Source organism: Aotus nancymaae, unplaced genomic scaffold, assembly GCF_030222135.1.
Source record: "Aotus nancymaae isolate 86718 unplaced genomic scaffold, 86718_ANA_hifiasm-v0.15.2.pri h1tg000028l, whole genome shotgun sequence".
NCBI lineage: Eukaryota > Metazoa > Chordata > Mammalia > Primates > Aotidae > Aotus > Aotus nancymaae.
In genome coordinates, this window is record NW_026988441.1 from 2,291,467 (window position 1) to 2,310,887 (window position 19,421).

The following is a 19,421-nucleotide window of genomic DNA, read 5'->3' on the forward strand; positions in this document are numbered from 1 at the left end:
CGTTCAGAGATTATCTTGTGTGTGTGTGAAAGCTTTTTTCTTTTTTTTAAATTGATACAACTGTAGGTTCTTAGATAGTTGTACATGTAAAACTGAGAGAGCCTATGTATCTTTCACCTGGTTACCCCAGCTGGTGATTGTAGTGTGCAGTATAATATCACTGCCAGGACATCATCCATTGATGTTATCCAAATTTCAAGACAGTATTTTTATTTATTTATTTTTTTTTTTGAGATGGAGTTTTGCTCTTGTTGCCCGGACTGGAGTGCAATGGCATGATCTCAGCTCATGGCAACCTCCACCTCCCAGGTTCAAGCGATTTTCCTGCCTCAGATTCCTGAATAGGTGGGATTACAGGCATGTGCCACCATGCCCGGCTAATTTTGTATTTTTAGTAGAGATGGTGTTTCTCCATGTTGGGTCAGGCTGGTCTCGAACTCCTAACCTCAAGTGATCTGTCCGTCTCAACCTCCCAAAGTGCTGGGATTACAGGCGTGAGCCACCGTGCTTGGCCAAGACAGTAATTTTTAAAAGTTTGTAATCTTGCAGAAGATAGAGGAAAATGTCACAGTAGAGGACAGAATAAATTACAGTCTGCTACATAATGGCATAAAATACATTTACTAATAGTGATACTGATTCACGTAAATTGAAACAGTGTATCATGAACAACTAAGACAGGAAGGTAGGTTTGCAAAGGTATGTATAATTTGGGAGGAGATATTTTGATGAGATTAAGAACACAGGCTCTGAGCTCTAACAGTTATTAACTGCTGGTTTCCTCACTAGTAAAACCAGAATAATACTATAAGGTATGACTGTCTCAACTATTTAGTATCAGAGTATCTAATACATACAGTAATATGTAAAGATTTTTTGTTTGTGGTTACTGTTGAAGATCAGTAACATTACATTATCCTGAATCCAGTTTTAAAAAATAAACTCATCTGCTGTTTTTAATTTTTTTGAAACAGGGTCTTGCTTTGTCATCCAGGCTGGAGAGCAGTGGTGTGACCTCAACCTCTGTCTCCTAGGCTCAAGTCATCTTCCCACCTTAGTCTCTCAAGAGCTGGAATTGCAGGTGCACACCACCACGTCTGACTAGTTTCTGTATTTTAAAATTTTTATTTTATAGAGACGGGGTCTTGATACATTGCCCAGGCTGGCCTTGAACTCCTGAGCACAAGCAATCTGCCTCCTTGGCCTCCCAAAGTGCTGGCATTACAGGTGAGGGGCACTGCACCCAGCCTGTTGTTTTTTTCTTATGCTAAAATATGTACTTGTCAAACCAGCTGTCTATATAGTGTATGCTAACTAAAAAGAACTTTCAGAGCCTGATGTTAATAATGAAATTTGTTTTGGTTAAGTATGCTAGGTAAAAAGATTCTAAGACACATAAAGAGGAAATGTTCCCTCTCACAAGCAAGTAGGGGAAAAGAGAGATGATTCTGCATCAAAAACTGTGCTCAAATAATATAATCTTAGAAGATGTCAAACTGAGAACATTAGAAAGAGGATGAATCATGTGTTCTATGTGTTCTAGGACATTTATGCAAACCATTTCAATTGCCACTGTACTCAATTTCACTTATCTTGGATTTGTTATTTGTACAGTGGTTGTTTTTTATTTGTACATGTAATCATAGAAATGTTACTTGTACAAGCATATCTGTGAGGCAACAGGTGTCAGTGATTACCGTCATGGTCTTTGAAAGGACCATTAAAATCACAGAAAATCTAATTCTGAAAGGCTGTAGAGCCATCCCTCAGTATCCAGATTTGTTGCAGAACCCGCCTGGATATCAAAATCCTTGAATGCTTAAGACTCTTATACAAAGTGGTGTAGTATTGGCTCATAACCTATGCACATCCTCCTGTACACTTTAGATCATCTGTAGATTCTTCAGAAATATTTAATATATGTGCTATGATAATAATTTTCATACTGTATTGTTTAGAATAATGAGAAGAAAAAAAGTCTACATATGTTCAGTACAGATGCAAACATCCTATTTTTTTCCTAAAAATATTTCTGATCTGTGGTTGAATCCACAGATGCAGAACTAATTCCAAGGGTGCACTCTATTTTTTTTATAATTTATTGCCATAGGATTAGTTTCAGATGATGTGTCTCTAATCCTATAAGGTGTAAATATATGAGAGGTTTCCCAAAACAAGACAAAAATCACTGGCCCACCCCTCCCATCCCCATATGCTCACAGGTAAAATATGATCCGTGGCTGGGCTGGATGCCTTTTACAGATGACCATTTGGAAAGTCTTTGGTTCATTTACTTTATCAATTACAAGGATGTACTGCTCCAGAAACAAAAACACATACATGTTTAGAGGGGAAGTGGAGGACTATAAACATATACATCAAAATATTATTAACAGTAATTATCTCTAGATGGGATTATGGGTAATTAATTTTAAGATTCTTCTTCATGAACTCCTTAGAGGACTGCATTTTTTTGCAGTTGGCCTGCATTAATCCCATTATAAGAAATTTAAGTGGGGGCTGGGCGCAGTGGCTCACGCCTATAATCCCAGCACTTTGGGAGGCCAAGGCGGGGTGTTCACGAGGTCAAGAGATCGAGACCATCCTGGTCAACATGGTGAAACCCCGTCTCTACTAAAAAATACAAAAATTAGCTGGGCATGGTGGCACACGCCTGTAGTCCCAGCTACTCGGGAGGCTGAGGCAGGAGAATTGCTTGAACCCAGGAGGCTGCGGTGAGCCGAGATCGTGCCATTGCACTCCAGCCTGGGTAACAAGAGCGAAACTCCGTCTCAAAAAAAAAAAAAAAAAAAAACAAGCAATCTGAAAGGAGAGCTAGATTTTAATACAATGATAAGAGGAATTCAAATCCTACTTTTAACAAAGGAAAAATGAACAAGGAAACATTGGACTTGAATTACAGTTTAGACCAAATGAACCTCATGGGTGTATTCTGCACCATCTGTCTAATAGCAGCAGCCTGTACATTCTTCTCAAGTACACATGAGACATTCTCCAGGACAGATCATGCTAGGTCATGATAAAAATCTTAAGAAATTTATGATGACTGAAATCATATGAACCATCTTTTCCAACCACAAGGACATGAAGCTAAAATCAGTAATAGGAGAAATGTAGGTATATTTAAAAATATGTGGCTATTAAGCAACATGATACTAAACAACCAATGGGCCAGGGAAGAAACTGTAAAACTATTTTGAGACACAACATCTCAGATCTTAAAGGATGCAAGAGAGGCAGTTCTAAGCCGGAAGTTTATAGCAATAAAAAGCTATATCAAGAAAGAAGGAACATCTCAAGCAAACTAACATTTCACCTCAAGGAGCCAGAAAACAAACAAATGGAGTCCAAAGATAAGAAGAAAGGAAATAATAAAGATTACAGCAAAAAATAAGTAAAATACATGCTAGAAAACAATATGAAAAATATTTTTTAAAGGGTGTTTTTTTTTTTTTTTTTTTGAGACAGAGTCCCCACTGTTCCCATAGATAGGATTTCTGAGGTTAGAATCATGAGACTTTTAAGAATTACATAAGATATTTCTCAGGTCCCAAATTCCAGTGAAACAGATGACGCCAAGCAGTGTGAAGATATCCACAGAGGGACGGAATCAGCATGAGAACAGTTTCTTCATCTTCCTGTCCCATGACTCTACCCTGCACTCTTCAACCAGGGATTTCCACACTGTGGCCTACTCCAAAACCCTTAGCAACCCTAGCTCCAAACTCCTTAGGAAGACAGATTTGATTTTCATCCCATCTCTTTGTCCTGCAGCCTTACAGTAAAGCTGCTTTCTTTGCTGCAACCTGTTGTGTACTGTTGTGCAGTGCTCAAGGGGCAATGGACTATTAGGGATATAATACTGGCATGAAAACATACACAATGGAAGAATAGAGCCCAGAATCAAACCTAAATTCATGGTCAACTGATCTTTGACAAAGGTGCCAAAATCACACAATGGGGAAAGGGTGATCTCTTCAATAAATGGTGTTGGGAAAACTGGATATTTGCATGCAGAAGAATGCAATTGGACCCTTATTTTACTCCATATAGAAAATGAGGCCAGGCATGGTAGCTCACACCTATATCCCAGCACTTTGGGAGGCCAAGGTGGGTGGATCACTTGAGGTCAGGAGTTCAAGACCCGCCTGGCCAACATGGTGAAACTCTATCTCTACTAAAAATACAAAAATTAACTGGGCGTGGTGCCAGGAGCCTGTAATCCCAGCTACTCAGGAGGCTGAGGCAGCTGAGGCAGGAAAATCACTTGAACCTGGAAGGTGGAGGTTGCAGTGAGCAGGGATCATGCCACTGCACTCTAGCCTGGGTGACAGAGTGAGACTCAGTCTCAAAAAAAAAAAAGAAGTCAAAATGGATTAAAGACATAAAATTAAGACCAGAAACTGTAAAATTACTAGGAGAATACAAAGGGAAAATTTTCCTTCACATCGCCCTTGGCAATGAGTTTTTGGCTATCACTCTAGATCATCCTACAAAAGCAAAAATAAGTAAATGGGACTATGTCAAACTAAAAATCTTCCGCACAGCAAAGTGAAAAGGTAGCCTACAGACTGGGAGAGAATATCTGCCAACTATATATCTGATAAGGGGTTAATATCCAAAATAGGGCCAGGCATGGGGGTCATGCCTGTAATCCCAGAACTTTGGAAGGCTGAGGTGGGAGGATAGCTTGAGCCCAAGAGTTTAAGACCAGCCTGGGCAATATGGTGAGACTCCCATCTCTACAAAAAACTGAAAAATTAGCCAGGCATGATGGCATGTGCCTGTAGCCCCAGCTACTGGGGAGGCTGAGAGAGGCAGGAGGATTGCCTGGGTCCAGGAGGTGAAGGCTTCAGTGAGCTATGATTGCTCCATGGCACCCTAGCCTGGATGACAGAGCAAGACCCTGTCTAAATAACAAAAATAAACAAAAACAACAAAATACATAAGGAACTCAAACAACTCAACAGCAAAAAACAAATAACCCTGATGATAAATGGGCAGACAACTTGAATAGCCATTTCTTGACAGAACACATACAAATTGCCACAGGCTTGTGAAAAATTGCTCAAGATCACTGGTATTATTCAGGGAAACACAAAGTTAAACCACAATGAGATACCACCTCATCCATGTAAGAATGGCTTTTACTATAAAATAATAATAATAAAAAAAAGATAACATGTTGGCAAGGATGTGGGGAAAAGAGGACCCTTGTACACTGCTGGTCAGAATGTAAATTAGTACAGCCATTATGGAAAACACTATGGAGATTCCTCAAAAAACCAAAAACTATCATATGACTCAGCAATCCCACTCTGGGTATATATCTGAAGAAAATGTAATTAGTATGTCAGAGCGACACCTGTGCTCCCATGTCCACTGAGCAGCATTATTCACAGTAGCCAAGATAAGGAATCAAGCTACATACTCATCAGGAATGGATAAAGCAAGTGTATAGATACACAATGCACAATGCAATGCCATTTAGCCTTTAAAAAGAAGGAAATCCTGTTATGGTAACAACATAAACTAGACACAGACAAATCCTGCATGATGTCATTTACATGTGGAGTGTAAAAAAAATCAAACTCGCAGAAAAAGAGAGGAGGTTTCCAGGGGCTGGGAGGGTGATGGGGAATGAGAAGATTAAAAGAGATCAAATGGGAATGATTTCTGGAGATTTATTGTCTAGCATGGTGACTAAATATAACGAATAATATTGTAGACTTTAAATATGCCAAGAGAGTAGATTTAAATGTTCTCATTGCAAATATGATTATCAGTGAGTTGAGGGATATGTTAGTCAGCTTGATTTGTCATTCCATAGTGCATACACAGATCAAAACCTCTGTACACCATACACATATATAAATTGTCACTTAAATCAAAATGAAAAATTAACATTACATATATAATAATCTAAAATAAGTAAAAGGAAAAAAATTGTATATGGAACCATAAGTGGCCTACAGAGCATCAAATCTTCACTACCTAATTTTTTACAGAAGACATCTGCCAACCTCTGCCCTAGATCTGTAACTCATACTCAACATTAAACCATATGGTTTCTCACAGTTCACACAAAGGGAGAACTGAAGAAAATCAGAAGCTGTCAGCTCAAAGAAGTCCAAGTTAACAGAATAAATTTTGATTTACTGCATACTGAAAAACATCCCTGCCTTTGATGACACAGAAATTTGTTCAAACTCCACTCTTTTTTTTTTTTTTTAAGAGATGGGGTTTCACCATGTTGGCCAGGCTGGTCTCGAACTCCTGACCTCAGGTGATCTACCCACCTCGGCCTACCAAAGTGCTGGGATTACAGGTGTGAGCCATGGCATCCAGCCCAAACTCCACTCTTAAAAGCCTCACAAAGCTGACAATTTTGCCAGGTGCTGACTAACAAGCTAATTTTCTCTTTTCTTGTGCTCTAAACATCAGTCCCATGGAAAATACTAAAGACATCTGTGTTTGACTCCACCTAAAAACGAATCCCTTTCTTACAAATGCACACTGTAAAATAAAGCGCTAACATCAACCTCTAGGAGGTATTTTTCTATACCATCAGATCTTAGAAAACCACAGCACACAGCAGGACGTCAACAATCTGACAAATGGGTTTGTGAATACTCAGAGGAGAGTGCTGGTCATCCAGGGGTACAGAGAGGAATATACTTGCATGGCCCTTGCCACACCCGCTGGGGAGGAATTACTGGGAGATTGCTATTAGTGGGTATATTTGGGGCCATAAAGAGTAAACAGTCCTAAGTCATATAAACACAAATCACTTAATGAACAAAAAAGGTAACTCATGTGGAGAGTGGACTTTAGGACACATACTATTAAGTCAGTGCAAAAGCAATTGCCATTAAAGGTAATGGCAAAAACCGCAATTACTTAATTATTTAGGTTGGTGCAAAAGTAATTATGATTTTTGCCATTACCTTTAATGACAATTACTTTTGCACCAACCTAAATAATTCTTTTTCCCTTTCAGGATGCTTTTTCTGAAGGATGCTACCCTAAGGGAAAAGGAAGAATGAGACCCTAGGGTCTTTCTGGAGCACAGGCTGTATTAGCAAATACCCTCCAGGGCATACCTGCCTCCAGGGCATACCTGCCCCCAGGCCATAGCCAAAACCAATCCGAATTAAGAGGACACTGGCATTTGTGAGTTTCAGAGTTCTTGGGGACTATCCTGTATTTACTGGGGTTCTAGAACACATGGTGCCCTGACACCCACCTACCAAGTTAGTCATCTCTCCCCTCCATGAGGACTTGCACTCCAGAGGCTTTCTGTCACTGCCACACAGGAGCCTGTATGGAAAACACTTCTGGCTTGAACACTGTTACCTATGGCTACGGCTGTGCCTTTTTTGTAGGTTAAGTTAATGACCGGGTCCTGGCTCTCACATCCCCCACTAGGAGCCCCTGCTTTCAGGCAGGTACCACATGGTTGGAAGGTGAAGGCAGAGGAAGCAGCAGAGACGATGGAAATACAGATGGCAGACTGTGGATCAGTGACTGGTCTAGGACTGTGTGTGGGTGACTGGGGGCGTGGCCTACTGAGTGTCCATGGGGGGATGTTAGAGGGGCCATGTCACCCCAGCTGGGACGCTGTCTGGCCTTTGAGTGGGGTGATGCCGGGTGAGCCATAGCTGTCCCCTCCTAGCCCCTCTGGCCATCACCTGGAATTCTCTGCAGGCCACCAGCACAGGCTGCCCCAAGCTGCTATTCGATATTCCTTCCTGGCTGGGCTGTAAACAATGTGCAGGCAGCAGTTGTGCCCCGTTCATCACACTCTCATTCCCAGTACAAATGTCACAGGGTGTGGCAAAGTGCAGGCTCTTAACGAACGTCTAATTTTTTTTTCCTTTCTATTTTTCAGAATGAGGATCACAGGAAAACAAACATCTAATTTTGACGCAAAATTCCACATTTGGAATTTATTCCAAGAAAACAGAGTACACAAATGTATGTGAAAGGGTGATCAAGGAAAATTTCTTTACTAGGAAAGTAATTTCTTTTTCTAAAAAACTGAGATAACTGTAGGTTTACATGCAGTTGTAAATAATAATACAGAGAGATCTGGTGTACCCTTAACCTGACTTACACCAGTAGTGATACCTTATAAAACTACAGTACAGTATATCAGAGCCAGGACACTGACATAGACTCCATCCCTGATCTTATCTACAATTTCCAGATAATTAATACTGTTTTAACAATGAAAAAATAGAATGTCTCACAGGAGATGATAGATTAAATAAATTATGGTCTGCTATATGATGGCATGGAACACTAATAATATTCTTACTGAGAATTGAGAAAATCTTCTTACTGAGAAAATTTTTATGATGAATTACCAAGTGAAGAATGTAAATTAAAAAGGTGTATATAATTTGGGCAGAGATGTTTTGATGAAATTAAGAACACAGGCCATGTGCTCTGACTTTCAAGATGTGAATCTGCACTCTGGGAGTTAACCTCATAGTGCCTGTTTCATCACTGATAAAATGGAATAAAAATACTACAGGGCAAGATTGTTACAACTGGGAAGTAAGACAATCTATGTAAAACACTCGATAGTAGTTTATTATGATAATAAACATATTAATATGGTAGTATGGTATTACCATTAATATGGTAATATGGTACTGACCATGGGGTACCTGCCTGAGAGCAGCGGCCCCTAGTGGGACGTGAGAGCCAGGACCCTGTCATTAACTTAACCAACGAAAAGGGTACAGCCATGGCCATAGATAACAGTGTTCAATACCATGGTAATATGGTATCACAATTAATATGGCATTACCATTAATATGGCAATATGTATTAATAAATATATTAATATAGTAATATGGTTATTACTGAAGATCAACTCATGTCAGCCAATCTTCCTTTTCTTCTTTTTAAAAAATTTTTCTGTTATTTTTAATTTAAAAAATTCATAATAAAGGCCAGGCGCCGTGGCTCACACCTGTAACCCCAGCACTTTGGGAGGCCAAGGCGGGCAGATCATGAGGTCAGGAGTTCAAGATCAGCCTGGCCAACATGATGACACCCCATCTCTACTAAAGATATAAAAAATTAGCTGGGCATGGGGGTGCATGCCTGTAGTCCCAGCTACTTGGGAGGCTGAGGTAGGAGAATCACTTGAACCCAGGAGGTAGAGGTTGCAGTGAGCCGAGATCGAACCATCGCACTCCAGCCTGGGTGACAGGACGAGACTAGAGACAAGGTCTCACCACATTGCCCAGGCTGATCTTGAACTTCTGGGCTCAAGCGATCCTCCTGCCTCACAGCCTCCCACAGTGCTTTGGATTACAGGTGTGAGTTACTGCACACGGCCCCTCCTTTTTTTTCCTAATGGTAAAATGTGCCTTCCTTGAACCCGCTGTTCATGTAATCAATATTAGCCAAAAATAGCATTCGGAGTCTGATGTTAAGAATGAAATAATTTTGTTTAGCAAAATGAATACATTAGCAAAAGAGGTTCTAAGAAATATAGAGGAAATGTTCTGTTCCATCAGCAACTAGGGGGACAGAGACATTGTTCTGCATAAGAAAATCGAATTTAACGACTCTAATCTGAGAAGATGACAATTTTGAGAACATTAGCAAGAGGCTGAATCTTGTGTTCCATGGGATAAGGGAGATACACAGGAGATACGGTCATCTAATTCTTTTTCTATCTTGGAAATGTTACTAATACAGTCCGTATTTGTTACTTGCACAAATAATCTTGCTAATGTTACATGGAAAGTCTGTATCTGCAAGGCACCCAGTGATTAATGTTCATCAGTCATTACTGTGATGTCCTGGGAAAGAAACATTACAATTCTATAACCTAGTTTTAAAGGGCTATCTTTCTTGAAAATTGGTTGCCATAGGTTAGATTCAGATGATGTATTTCTAATCCTATAAGGTAGAAATATGTGAGGAATATTTCAAAGCAAGGCAAAGATCACTGGCATAACCCTTTGCTTCCCAACCCTAACCCTCATTACACAGGTGTAATGAGACTCATGGCTGGGTTAGATTCCTTTTATAAATTAACATTTGGAGTCTTTGGCTCATTTACGATTAATTAGCAAGATTCAATACTCCAAAAACAAAACATGCACATGCTTAAAGGCAAAGAAGAAGACTGGAAACATAAATACCATTTCAAATTTTTTTTTTTTTTTTTTTAGACACTGTCTCCCTTTGTTACCCAGGCTTACAGTGCAGTGGTGTAATCATGGCTCACTGTACCCTGGAACTCCTAAACTCAAGTGATCAGACCACCTCAGCCTTTTGAGTAGTTGAAACTCTAAATATGCACCACCATGCCTGGCTAATTTTTTTTTTTTTTTTGAGACAGCCTCCCTTTGTGGCCAGGCTGGAGTGCAGTGGCTTGATCTCAGCTCACTGTAACCTCCGCCTCCCGGGTTCAAGCGATTCTTCTGCCTCAGCCTCCTGAGTAGCTGGGACTACAGGAATGTGCCACCATGCCCAGCTAAATTTTGCATTTTTAATAGAGATGGAGTTTCACCATGTTGGTCAGGATGGTCTTGATCTCTTGACCTCATGTACCGCCTGCCTCAGCTTCCCAAAGTGCTGGGACAACAGGCGTGAGCCCTTCAATTTTTTATTTTTGTAGAGACAGAGTCTCACTGTTGCCCAGGCTGGTCTCAAAACACCTGGCCTCAAGTGATCCTCCCACTCTGGCCTCCCAAAGTGCCACCCGTTTAAAATGTTAATCAGTGATTATCTCTGGATGGTACAATTATGGGTAAATTGGAGAGTCTTCTTTAAGGCCTTCTTAGGAACTGTGTTTTTTCCCCCTCATCAGGCCTGCATTAATCCTATTCAAAGAAATGTAACAAGATAGGAGCAGGGTACAGTGGCTTGTGCCTGTAATCCCAGGAAGTACTTGAGAGGCTGAGGTGGGAAGATCACTTTAGCCCAGGAGATTGAAACTGCAGTGAATTATTATCAAGCCACTGCACTCAAGCATGAGCAACAGAACACAACCTTGTCTGTAAGAAAAAAAATCACGTAAAAAAAGAAACATGACTGTATAACATTAAAAAAAAAAAAAAAAAAAGGACCATAGGCCGGGTGCGGTGGCTCACGCCTGTAATCCCAGTACTTTGGGAGGCTGAGGTGGGCAGATCATGAGGTCAAGAGATCGAGACCATCCTGGCCAACATGGTGAAACCCTGTCTCTACTAAAAATACAAAAATTAACCAGGCGTGGTGGCACGCGCCTGTGGTCCCAGCTACTTGGGAGTCTGAGGCAGAAGAATCCCTTGAACCCAGGAGACAGAGCTTGCAGTGAGGATAGAGTGCGCCACTGCACTCCAGCCTGGCGACAGAGCAAGACTCCATTTCAGAAACAAACAAACAAACAAACAAAATAAAACCATAGTTATGGGGGAGCTAGTACATTGTTATCATGAAGGAAACTCTGAATGGATTGGCCTGGCCTTTGTGAGGCCAAATCATTACCTCTGAAATATCTCAGTATGGTAATGCTGGCACCTAACATGGCCAAGGGGAATGAAGGTTGCAGAAGGACTAAAATTGCTAATCGGCTGACACTGAGATAGGGGAGATTATCCTGAGTTACCTCAGTGGGCCTTCAAAATTAGAAGATGAACAGAAACGTGAAGAGAAAAGTAGGGTCAGAGTGATGTGATGGAAAAAGGACTTGACCTGTCTTTGTAGGCTTTGATGATGGAAGAAGGGGTCATAAACCAAGGAATGTGGGCAGCATCTAGCAGTCAGCAAAAGCAAGGACACAGAATACCTCCCACAGGATGGGCGCAGTAGCTCACACCTATAATCCCAGCACTTTGGAAGGCCGAAGCCAGCTAATTAATCACCTGAGGTCAGGAGTTTGAGACCAGCCTGGACAACATGGCAAAACTCCGTCTCTGTTAAAAATATAAAAATTAGCCAGGCGTAGTGGTGCACATCTGTAATCCCAGCTATTCAGGAGGCTGAGGCAGGAGAATCGCATGAACCCCGGAGGCGGAGGTTGCAGTGAGCTGAGATCACGCCATTGCACTCCAGCCTGAGCAAACCTCTGTCCAAAAAAAAAAGGACCTGAGAGAGCTCTCACTTTCTTTCCTCCATGGGAGGACACAGCAAGATGATAGTCTCCAATCTGGCAGAGGGCCCGCATCAGAACTTTACTATGCTGGCACCCTCTTCTTGGACTTCCAGAACTGTGAGCAATAAATGTTTGTTGTTTCAGCCACCAGTCTACAGTTCTTCATTACAGTAGACAGAACAGACTAAGGTAAGAATAAATGAAGGAGTCTGTGCAAAACAGAAGAAAGTAGGTACAAAATGTGCTCAATAAATGTGGCCAGGCTACTCTCTTCCAAAGGATTCATGAATAATCCTAAATAATAAATTAAAATGTCATGTTGGATATGGCATTTACAAAAGTCTTATTCAGTGGAATTTCTAGGCAATTTAAGCATTTCCTTCATTTACAGTTGTTAATAACTATTAGCAGAATTTAATATCATGTCAGGTGCACTTTTCTTTCTTGTGGCTATCATTAAACTTACTTCTTTGCAGCTGCAGAGTGCTCCATGAAATGAATGTGGCATAATTACTTAATCATTTTCATCATCCTGAACAGTAATTGTGGTCAAGGTAACACAGTTTTTGATTCTAGACCAATGGGTCCAAATGGTTTTGGGGCATGTACACCCTTCTTAGTGCCATGAAATTATACAGTACCTCCTTAGGGTGGTGGTGGTGAACCAATACACTAACACTGATGATATACAGAATGTCCCTTGGAAAGTTTTAAGCGGAGTAAAGGAAGGCCCTCAGGTTAAGGATAACAGTTCTAGACCATTTAAGGCTGTGGTTCATTCTGTGGAAGGCCCTCAGGTTAAAGATAACAGTTTTAGACCATTTGAGGCTGTGGTTCATTTTGTGAACTTGTGAACACCCATCCCAGTTACCTTCCTATGTACGTTGCTCCTGATGTACAGACATCCAGACTTAGCACATAACAGCAGCACTCACTGCACACTTACACTCCGGGGTGCTGGTCTGTGGGTTTTATGCACGTCCATGCATTTCACCCTCCTCATAAGCCTATCTTCAGAAGGCTCAAAAAGCTAAGAGGCAGAAACAGGACTCAAATCTTGGTCACCTACATTTAATGTTTGGTCTTGTCTAATAAACACATATCATTTAATTTAAAAAAAAGAAAGGAAACTCACCTGAAAATTTAAGATGTTTAACGATTCGTCTTCCTCTTTGGGGATGCTTTTTCTGAAGGATGCTGGCCTAGGGGAAACAAAACCAGAAGGGTAAGTCATTACATCTTTCGGAAGGACAAGCAACATTAGAAAACACCTGGCATACCTAATGAAACCAATGAGAAATACGAGGCCCCGAGATGGGGTTTCTGAGATTCCTGAAGAGCACGCTGAGGTTACAGAGATGATGACGCGCGGAACCGCCTCTCTTCTCTCCCCGTCTCCCACACCAGGGACCTGTCCGTCTACAAGAGAAACAATACTCCTGAGGCCACCATCTCCTGTCACTCAGGCGGCCTGCATGGAGAGCACGTCTGGCTCTGAAAGTGTCATCTCATGGCTGTTTCTCCCTTCTTGTTGGTGAATTTCCCAGCGGGGCTCAGGTGCTCTCCTCTCTCTGCAGCTCTTGTTCTCAGGCAGGTAGCGCTTGGTTAGAGGGTGAAGGCAGGGGCTGCAACAGCAACGCTGGAGCAACAGGTCGCGCTGTCACACACTCCTGCGCCACCCAGAAGGCCTGATCGCCCTTACCCAGTACAAGCCTGCACGGCTCAGCCTCACCACAGCACACGCTGTCCCGAGACACATCTGTGTTCGTCACACCCACCAACGCCCAGCACGGCCATGCTGCCGGCCCCGCCACCCGACACCATGCAAAGGCACATCCGTGGGCCACGGAGACCCGTTCCGGCTACCGCCCTCACAGAGCACCCAGAGTTCACCTCGCAGAGTCCGGGGGACACGCCAACGAGGTTTGCGTTGTCCCAAGGCCTCTGAAGCACCCCCAGGCCCCAGTTATGGGAAGAACCTGGCTGTGTTACCCCAAACTCTCTCTCCAGCAAGTGCGTCACCGTAAGAAGCCAGGTGCCGGTCTCCCTTGCAGCCACGCGCGCCAATCTCACCTGCGCAGGCTGGCGAAGAGGCAACGGCTGCGTCACCAGTGCAGACGCGCACCCAGCACGGCCCCCATGACTCCCAATGACGCTCGCGCGCACCCGTGTCACAGTTAAGGGGACAGAGCCGCCGCGTCAGCCTCGCACTCCCACGCAAGTACGTCACACACTTGGTCCTGCCACCAACCCCCACCGGAGGCCAGTGCGCATGCGCATCCCGGACCCGGGCGGGGCCTCGCGCACCCGGGTGCCTGAGCGCACAGGCAGCAGCAGAGCCCGGCACGCATGTGCAGAGCCCGGCACGTATGTGCACGTACAGAGACCCCGACACATAGCGTGCTGAGACGCTGACGTACATGTGTGGGCACACAGACCCTGACAGGCGTGTGCGTACGCACAGACACCGACACGCATGTGTGCATGGGGCCCGACACGCATAGGCAGGCACAACAGAGCCCGACACGCATGTGCGCATGCACAGATGCTGACACACTGACACGTGTGCGTGTACCCCACCCACTTCTTTCCCTCCTCCGCCGCTCCTGAAGCCGCAGACGCACCCGGTGGTCCCCCGATGGTATCCCTGGGTTCCTCCTGGGAAGCGAATGCCCGGCTCAGGCCCGACCAAGCCGGGGCCTCGGGAGAGGGTGAGAAGCTTGAGGACGCAGGACTATGTCCGGGGAAAACAGAGCCCCAAGCCCCATGTCCCAGCATGCAGCGCGGCGTACTCCTGAATGGTCTCTGGGAAACGTAGTCCAGTTTGTTCCCAGGCAGGGGCCTCAGGGTTGTTCCCAGACCAATGCCGGCACAGGCGGCCCCATGCTAAGGCCTTCCTGCCGTCGACAGACGTCCCTTCCTGGCCCCTGCAAACGCACCTTCCTGGGTGAAGAGGGGCTGTGTCACCCCAGCTGGGACCTCCTCTGGTCTCTGAGCGGCGTGATGCCAGGCAAGCCATGGCTGTTCTCAGAAGGGTGTCCTCTCCTAGCCCCTCTGGGGTGTCACCTGGATTTCTCTGCAGGCCGCTGGCTGCCCCGAGCTGCTATTCGGTGTCCCTTGCTAGACTGTAAACAATGTGCAGGCAGCAGTTATGCCCCGTTAGTCACTCTCTCATTCCAAGTACGAATGTCACAGGGTCTATAGGATGTTGCAGGTACTTGACCACAGTCTCAGTTCGACTCAAAATTCCATGTTTTGGTATTTATGCCAAGGAAGTAGCTATAGATGTACACAAATGTATGTTGAAGTATGTTCACGAAATACTTTTTTCCTGTAAATGTTTTTCTCTTTTAATTAGACTGTAGATTCATATGTATTTACAAGAAATAAAATGGAGAGATCTTGTGTACATTTCACCTGGTTACCCCAGCTGGTGACTGTAGTATATAATACCACAACCGGAACATTAACACTGATGTAATCCACTGACATTACCCAGAATTTCCAGAGAATAATTTTTACAAGTGAAAATCTTGCAGTGGGAGATAAAGGAAAATCAGATTAAATCATAGTGTGTGATACAATGACATAGAGTACATTTGCTACTAATACTGACTCATTGAGAAAGAAATTCTGATGAAACGGTAAGTGAAAAAGATACATATAATTTCAGCAGAGATGTTTTAGTGAAATTAACACAAGCTCTGTGGTCTGATTTGAGACTGTTAATCTGAGTTCTGATAGTTATTAACTTCACAGTGTGGTAAAATTTCCTCACTGGTAAAACTGCAAGAAAAACAGAACAATGTATGACTATCTCAACAGGATCATCTACATGAAACACACAGTAATATAATAATTAAGATAAACTAGCTGTTATTATTAAAAATCAGTAACATCTCAATCCATTTTCATAAAAGTAACAAGTTTGCTATTTCCTTTTAACTAGGGAGACAGAGACATGATAGTTCCTAAAAAATTTAGTTTAAAGAATCTTATCAGCCTGGCACAGTGGCTCACGCCTGTAATTCCAGCACTTTGGGAGGCCGAGGTGGGCAGATCACTTGAGGTCGGGAGTTCAGACCAGCCTGGCCTACATGGCGAAACCCTGTCTCTACTAAAGATACAAAAATAAGCTGGGCATAGCGGTGGGCAGCTAGAATCCCAGCTACTCAGGAGGCTGAGTCAGGAGAATCGCTTGAACCTGGGAGGCAGAGGCTGCAGTGGGCCAAGACTGCACCACTGCACTCCAGCCTGGGTGACAGAGTAAAACTCCGTCTCAAAAAAAAACAAAAAAAAAAACAAGTGAACATTTTAAACTAGTGCTATCTCATTCTATTTCATATACCTTTGGAATGTTATGGTCAATATTTGCTACTTTCACATACAACCTTGGGGATGTTTCCAAAGTCCATATTTGTAGGTTACCCAGTGACTATTTTCAATATTCATCAATGATTAATTTTCTAAGCAAGGAAACATGACTGGCATCCCTCCTCTCCCCACATGAACACAGATATGTGACCCATGGTTGGGCTGGATTCCTTTTACAAACTATGATTTGGAGACTTTTTGCCTCATTTACATGATTAATAGGATCCAGTGATCGAGAAACACATACATGCTTAGAGGTGGAGAGGAAGACAGTAAACATACATACTAAATGTTAACAGTAATTATCTTTGGATGGTATAAATATGGGTAATTATGGCCGGTTGCAGGGGCTCATGCCTGTAATCCCAGCACTTTGAGAGGCAGAGGTGGTCAGATGATCACTTGAGGCCAGGAGTTCAAGACCAGCCTTGGCCAACATGGCAAAACCCCAACTCTACTAAAAAGACAAAAATTAGCTGAGTGTGGTAGTGGGCACCTGTAATCTCAACTACTCAGGAGGCTGAGGCAGGAGATCGCTTGTAGCTGGGAGGTGGAGGTTGGAGTGAGCTGAGATTGCGCCACTGCACCCCAGCTTGGGCGACAAGAGCAGGACTCTGTCTAAATAAATAAATAAGGGTAATTTTTAGTTTCTTCTTTGTGTGCTGCTTTTTTTTTTTTTTTTTTTTAGAGACGGGGTTTCACCATGTTGATCAGGCTGGTCTTGAACTCCTAATCTTGTGATCTGCCCACCTCAGCCTCCCGAAGTGTTGGGATTACAGGCATGAGCCACCGTGCCCGGCCTCGTTGTGTGCTTCTTTTAGGGGATAAATTTTCTTTTTTTGGTCACAGGCCTTCAATAATCCTATTATAAAATATATAATCTTAGGGAGTTCCAAAGAAGAGAAGGATGTGATGACAGAAACAGGTACGGAATGAGGTGATACAAGAACAATTTGACTTGTCTTTTCTGGGTTTAAAGATGTAGGATATGGCTGGGCACAGTGGCTCATGCCTGTAATCCCAGCATTTTGGGAGGCTGAGGCAGGCAGATCACTTGACATCAAGAGTTAGAGACCACCCTGGCCAACGTGGTGAAACCCCATCTCTTCTAAAAATACAAAAATTGGCCAGGCATGGTAGCAAGTGCCTGTAATCGTAGCTACTCTGAAGGCTGAGGCAGGAGAATCTCTTGAACCTAGGAGACAGAGGTTGCAGTGAGCCAAGATGGCGCCATTGCGGTACAACCTGGAGGACAGAGTGAGACTTCATCTCAAAAAAAAAAAAAAAAAAGTAGATGAGGGAGTTCTGAAGAGAAAGCTGTGATGACAGAAACAGGTATGGAATGAGGTGATACAGGAACAACTTGATTTGTCTTTTCCGGGTATAAAGATGTAGGATGGGGCCGAATACAGTGGGTCATGCCTGTAATCCCAACATTTTAGGAGGCTGAGGCAGGAGGATCACTTGAAGTCAAGAGTTCAAGACCAGCCTGGCCAACATGGTGAAACCCCATCCCTACTAAAAAAATATAAAAATTAGCCAAGCATGGTGGCCCATGCCTGTAATCCCAGCTACTCAGGATGCTGAGGCAGGAGAATCACTTGAATCTGGGAGGTGGAGGTTGCAGTGAGCTGAGATGGTGTCAATGCACTGCAGCCCGGGTGACAGAATGAGAATCCATGTCAAAACAAAAAAGATGTAGGATGGGGTCATGAGCTAAGGAGTCTGGGCAGCCTCTAGAAGTTGGGAAAGGCCATGAAAGAGAATGCCTCCTAGAGCCTCCAAAAAGCAACACAGTCTTTAATATATTGGTTTTAGCCCAGTGAGACCCACTTCACACTTCTGACTTTTAGGACTTAAGATGTCACCCCCAATCTCAAATCACCTTTCACTGCGTCTCAGCAATACAGTCAGATCATGAGCTCAATAATGCAGCTAAGTTACCTGTGTAGACTGAATCACGAGTGTGTAATGCAGACAGAAGAATGTTTGACATATTGTATATGTTATTTATCAAGTGTCTAATTAAAGATAATTTTTAGATAATTTAAAATTTCCATGTATATTTTTGTTTATTAACAATTAGTATTACTTAATATAATGCCATATGCATTTCTCCTGTCTAAAGACTATCTTAATGTATTTCTTGACTACTAAACAGTTGTCTTAGTCCATTTGGGCTGCTACAACAAAATATCTTAGACTGAGTAATTTGTACACAATAGAAATTTATTGCTCACTGTTTTAGAGGCTGAGAAGTTCAAGGTGCCTGCAGATTTGGTGTCTGATGAGGGCCTGTCCTCCTAATGGAGCCTTCTTCCTGTGTCCTGACATGGTGGAAGGGATGGAAACTGTGCCCTCAAATGGCAGAATGGGCAAAAATGTACCCCCTTCAGACTTTTTTTTTTTTTTTTGAGATGGAGTTTCACTCTTGGTGCCCAAGCTGGAGTGCAATGGCATGGTCTCGGCTCGCTGCAACCTCCCTCTCCCAGGTTTAAGCAATTCTCCTGCCTCAGCCTCCCGAGTAGCTGGGATTACAGGTGTACCACCATGCCTGGTGACTTTTTGTATTTTTTTTTTTTTTTTTGAGGCGGAGTGTTGCTCGTTACCCAGGCTGGAGTGCAATGGCGCGATCTCAGCTCACCGCAACCTCCGCCTCCTGGGTTCAAGCAATTCTCCTGCCTCAGCCTCCCAAGTAGCTGGGACTACAGGCATGCGCCACCATGCCCAGCTAATTTTTGTATTTTTTAGTAGAGACGGGGTTTCACCTTGTTGACCAGGATGGTCTTGATCTCTTGACCTCGTGATCCACCCTCCTCGGCCTCCCAAAGTGCTGGGATTATAGGCGTGAGCCACCACGCCTGGCCCTACTTTTTGTATTTTTAGTAGAGACGGGGTTTCACCATGTTGGTCAGGCTAG

The 19,421-nt window shown here is 43.3% G+C and overlaps 1 protein-coding gene across 2 annotated transcripts in view; it reads right to left on the reverse strand.

Annotated features, from left to right (window-relative positions):
- The window catches only part of ZNF331 (zinc finger protein 331), a 62,877-nt gene that overhangs the window by 23,907 nt on the left and 19,549 nt on the right, over positions 1-19,421 (reverse strand). For both annotated transcript variants that reach the window (XM_064380891.1, XM_064380890.1), the window contains exon 4: positions 13,263-13,329. The gene's annotated coding sequence lies outside the window, so the exon portion shown is untranslated. The remainder of the gene's footprint in view (positions 1-13,262; positions 13,330-19,421) is intronic.